We start from the raw sequence: 6,000 nt of genomic DNA on the forward strand, positions 1-6,000 counted from the left end.
GTAACACTGACACTGTCTCCATCCACACCCGTCACCTCCTGTTTGTCCACTGACAGCCCTGGAGGACTTCAACACACAGGTAAAACACTCAAAGATTTGCACAGCAATGAAATGTTTATGAATATCAGCCCATTACAACATACATACTGTATGTAAATGTTTGGCCAATAAACTGACATTTTTTAACATATTGCTTATCATATTTAACCTCATGAAGTCGCCCGATTTAGCTGACACTGTTACTTCTTCCAAGTCTCGTTTATCATATTGAATTAAATTAAAATGCAGATTTTTAAAATATTAAAACATTTTTTCCATCAGTGTTTGTGTTAAGGTCCTTCCTTTTTGACTCAGTGACATGTTACATACTGTGCATCTCATTGGCTACAGTCTGCAGTAGTTGCTCCCAAGAGCAACTTCAACTTCGATTTCGTTTTGTTTTTAGTTCATACTTGGTTCAGGCAGAAGTTCTTTTGGTAAGTAGTAGTAAATGTATCAGATTTAAAATTTTAAATAAAAATAATAATTAAGTTCCGTTTCAACCCAAGTAACTTATTTTAGTGTACTCGGCACTTTATTGCATTTAACGTTACGCTAATTAATCTTTAAAGTTAAATTCGCTATATAAATTTACTGGGCTGGGCGTAGGGGGTCATAGTGAGTTAGTTCATTATGGGGCCGGCTCAGTGTTGCGTTTGCAACATGTTTGCCCTTCTGGACGTTAGTGTCCAGTCGGACTTCATTTGCGAGCGATGTAAGCTAGTGGACTCGCTCATGGTCAAGGTTCGCGGCCTTGAGGAGCAACTGGCTCTCATCCAATGCAACAGTGAGTTAGAGGAGCAAGTTAATACGCCTTTTAGGGAGAAGGTGTGTACGCCACTAGCGGGGAGGGAGGAGAATGAAGAGCAGAGAGGTCGAGAGAGCTGGGTGACCGTAGGTTGTAGACGCAGGAAAGGGCGTACACACGTTGCAGAGGCGGCATCACCTGAGGTGACTGTGTCGAACAGGTTTCAGGTTCTTCCAGCTTTAGAGCCGGAACGGACTGGGGAGGCAGGTGGGCCCTTGGGCACTGAGGACCCCTCCCCCCAGGAAGAGGGAGGTTGTGGTAGTGGGGGATTCCATTATTAGGGGAGTAGACAGTTATGTGTGCATGCGTGATAGAGGGTCCCGTACGGTGTCTTGCCTGCCTGGTGCCCAGGTAGGAGACCTTCCAGATCGTGTGGATAAGCTTTTGGCCCCAGCTGGGGTGGATCCAGTTGTCGTGGTGCATGTTGGCACCAACGACATAGGCAAGGGTAGAAGGGCTGTTCTGCAGGATAAATTTATAGAAGTCGCCAATAAGCTTAGAAGCAGAACGTCCACGGTGGTATTCTCTGAAATACTCCCCGTGCCACGTACAAGTCAGGCTAAGTTAGCTGAGATAAGGAAATTAAATGCGTGGCTAAAAGGATGGTGTAGGAAAGAGGGGTTTCGGTTTATGGGGCATTGGAGGACCTTCTGGAACAGGTGGGACCTGTTCAAGCCGGATGGGTTGCACCTGAACCAGAGGGGAACCAGTGTATTGGGGAGGCGTATGTGTAGAGTAGTTGAGGAATGTTTAAACTAGGGACTGGGGGGGCAGGGAGGTTAGTTAACTATGTCAGTGGAGGGAAACGGAAAGCCCCAAATAATCATATTGTAAGTGGGCACCGTAATAGGCCTACCCTTTGTTGTCTGTATTTAAATGCCAGGAGTATTAGGAATAAAATTCATGATTTAGAGGCTTTTATCTCATCAGACTCTTATGATATTATAGGAATAACTGAAACGTGGTTGAGTGAAAAGGATGGACAAGAATATAATATGGATGGTTACACGTTGTTCCGTAAGGATCGTATAGGAAAAAAGGGAGGTGGTGTTGCAGTATATGTAAAGGAAAACTTGCAGGCAAGGGAACTTACTGATATAAATAAAATTACGGAACCAATATGGGTAAAATTAGATGCTAAAAACTCAAATAGCCTAATTGTCGGTGTTTGTTACAGAACACCTAATATATCTGCTGAGGAAAGCAGATTGTTATACAGTGATATTAGGACTATGAGCAATAAAAATGATGTGGTAGTTATGGGTGATTTTAATCTACCAGGAATGCAGTAGGACATTGTCACTGGCTCTTCAGAAAATGAACTGGAGATGGTGGAATTAGTACTGTTTAAAAAACAGGATTGTTTTTTTACTCAGTTTGTTAACACCCCTACCAGGGGAGATGCCATTCTTGATCTTGTTCTCTCTAATAACCAGGACAGGATTGGTAAATTTGACGTTTTAGAACCACTTGACAGTAGCGATCATAACATGGTCAAATTTGAGGTTAAGTTTAGTGTTCGAAGAGCTAAGTCCAAATCAAAAATATATAATGTTAGGAAGGCTGACTTTAAGTGTATGAGACTAAAACTAGAAACTGTGAACTGGATGGAGTTAAATAACAAAACTGTTGAAGAGGCCTGGGAATTTTTTAAAAGCACATTATTGCAAGTGCAAGTGGACTTCATACCTGTTTCCAGCAAGAACAAATCTAGGAAATTGCAACCTAGGTGGTTTACTATGGAAATAAAGTATAAAGTAAGGAGGAAAAGGGCTTTGTTCCAGCAATGGAAAATAACTGATGATGACAGAATTAAGCAGGAATATCTAAGTCTACAGGCTGAGTTAAAAAATGATATTAGACGAGCTAAAAGAAATGTCGAAAGGATGGTTGCATTGGAAGCTAAGGATGAAGTTTCTTCCAGTATTTTAACTATAAAAGAGCTCTAAAACCTAAAATTACTAATCTGCAGGATAGTAAGGGTCTTATAATAGTAAACGACATTGATATAGTAAATGAGTTCAATGATAGTTTTGCACGGGTATTCACTGTTGAGGACCTTAGTAATTTACCAGTTATTACCTATCCAGCATCGTCTATAGCTAATATATATATAACTGAAGCAGATGTTTTGCAAAGCCTAGCTAAGCTCAAAATAAATAAATCACAGGGCCCTGATGGCATCTTACCTATAGTGTTAAAAGAGATGAGGGATATTATTTGCCGACCCTTAACTTTACTGTTTCAAAAATCCTTATCTGAAGGTGTGGTACCTTCTGATTGGAAGCATGCCTTCATAACGCCCATTTTCAAAAAAGGGGATAGAAGTAATTTGTCTAACTATAGGCCAATCAGTCTAACTTGTATGGAGTTATGGAGGCTATAATCAAAGAGAAAATGGTAGATTACCTGGACTCCAATAACATTTTGCGGGATAGCCAGCATGGATTTAGGAGAGGTAGATCCTGTTTAACAAATCTGTTGGAGTTTTTTGAGGAAGCTACTCAGTAAGTTGATGATAAGAAGGCCTATGATGTCATCTACTTAGATTTCCAAAAGGCTTTTGATGTTGTCCCCCACAAAAGGCTCCTACTTAAACTCAAAGCGACAGGTATTTTAGGTACCGTAGCGACCTGGATTGATAACTGGTTAACAGATAGGAAACAGCGAGTAGTTATAAGAGGCACAATGTCACAGTGGGCCTGCGTTCATAGTGGGGTACCGCAGGGTTCGATTTTAGGACCACTATTGTTCCTAATTTACATAAATGATATGGATACCAATATATACAGTAAACTGGTGAAATTTGCAGATGACAGCAAGATGGGTGGTGTAGCAGATACTGAATTAGCGGCTCAGCAGCTACAGCGGGATCTTGATTTAATTAGTGACTGGGCGGATACCTGGCAGATGAAATTTAACGTTGATAAATGTAAGGTACTCCATCTAGGGAGCAGAAATATAAAGTACAGGTATTTCATGGGTGTCATTGAAATAAAGGTAGCTGATCATGAGAAAGACCTTGGTGTGTATGTTGATGCTTCCATGTCCCATTCTCGCCAGTGTGGGGAAGCAATAAAAAAGGCCAATAGGATGTTGGGGTATATCTCCAGGTGTGTGGAGTTTAAGTCAAGGGAGGTAATGCTAAGATTATACAATTCCTTGGTGAGACCTCACCTTGAATATTGTGTGCAGGTTTGGTCACCATATCTTAAAAAGGACATTGTGGCCTTAGAAAAGGTGCAGCGTAGGGCCACAAAAATGATTCCTGGTCTTAGAGGAATGTCATACGAGTTACGGTTACTTGAGCTAAATCTGTTCAGTCTCAAGCAAAGGAGACTGAGGAGGGACATGATCCAGGTATGTAAGATTCTAACAGGTTTGGATGCTGTTCAACCAAATAGTTACTTCAGCATTAGTTTAAATACACGAACTCGTGGCCATAGGTGGAAATTAGCGGGAGAACATTTCAAGCTGGATTTAAGGAAGCACTTCTTGACACAGCGTGTAGTCAGAGTATGGAATAGCCTTCCTGATAATGTAGTGCAAGCTGAATCCTTGGGTTCCTTTAAATCAGAGCTAGATAAGATTTTAACGACTCTGAGCTATTAGTTTAGTTCTCCCCAAGCAAGCTTGATGGGCCGAATGGCCTCCTCTCGTTTGTATAGTTCTTATGTTCTTATGTTCTTATTAACAGAACAGTGATGATGTATAAAAGTCAAAGACCATCATTTTACTATAAGAACAAGGAAAACAAAACTAGTGTCTGATCTTGGGAAGGGCTTCAGCAGGATGTGGGATCGGGAATCTGAGCCTGGCAGTGTGTTCTAGGGTCTGAGAGGAAAACCAGGACCTTAAATCCCTAGTAAAAGGCCTAGATGAGGTGAATGAATGGGCTTGTCACTGTGTGGGATGGCCACACCCCTTCAGTACTATGGCCTTACTTGTAAACATATCCAGTCCTGTGATACAGGCCCTCTCCTATTGCCTCTATACATGCTTCCTTTGGACTCTATTTGTGAATGTTATTATGTAAAATATCATTGCTATGCTGGTGATACGCTGCTCTATTTGCCATTAAAACCTGGTGACTGCTGCTCTCTGGTGGCCCTTTCTAACTGTCTGGAGGATATTAAGAACAGGACAGCAATGACTTTCGTCCAGATTAATGAAAACAAGATAGAGGTAATGAGTTTTGGTCACTGTTCATGAACTCAGAGAACAATTAGGGCCTCATTCAGAAAACTTCCAGTCACATACTAAAAATCTTGGTGTTATCTTTGATTCATCACTGAGTTTGATAAACAAATAAATGCTGTTGTGAAGGGGTGTTTCTGTCAGCTGAGTGCAATAGCCTGGCTTAAACCACACCTTTCAGCCAAAGACCTGGAGAGTTACTCCTGCTTTTATCCTGATTGGGTTACTGCCGTTCTCTGTACCCAGGTTTACCAGAAGCATCTTTATTCTGACTACACCTTGTTCAAAATGGTGCTACCAGGCTCTCAACAAAATATAGACACCAAATTTCCCCTGTGTTGGCTGCATTGCATTGGCTACTTGATAAGTTTTGAGAATTTCTGAGAATACAGTTTAAAGATTTCTTATTTCTTTCTAAGGCGATACATGGCATAGGTCCCCAGTCCGTCTCCGAGCTAATTCAGCCTTACACCGCTTCTTATTAGATGCATCTCTGTACTGACCCTGCACACACAGGAACACATTTTATTTATCTATTTAATCTGACTATTCTGCTTTGCACATCATGTATTTAACATTTATAGTGATTTTATATTTATTACTAGATTATTGTATAACTTTTGCACTGTTTTTTGAACTTGGTTGTTGCTTAGACTTGTTTTTCCATGGAGCACCATTATACCAAAAAGAATTCCTCAGGGTTGTCACACATGTTTTTGTGAGGTGTACACTGCTGGTTGCTTGAGACCCTGGATGAGACACTGGTCCGTACCCTGCAGAATCGCTGTGGGCAGTGTGAGGACTTCTGCCCTCTCAGTTAAACAATAGGCGCAGGGACTGAGTCAAATGAGTCTCTCTGCATCCTGCTTAATGATATCAAGGGGTTGTGTAGGCGTGTCTCTGCTCACATGGCTCTATCAGTACAGAGTGAACTGGCCAGGGATCAGTTTATCTAG

The sequence above is a fragment of the Brienomyrus brachyistius genome, chromosome 4 (assembly GCF_023856365.1).
Source record: "Brienomyrus brachyistius isolate T26 chromosome 4, BBRACH_0.4, whole genome shotgun sequence".
Taxonomy (NCBI): Eukaryota; Metazoa; Chordata; class Actinopteri; order Osteoglossiformes; family Mormyridae; genus Brienomyrus; species Brienomyrus brachyistius.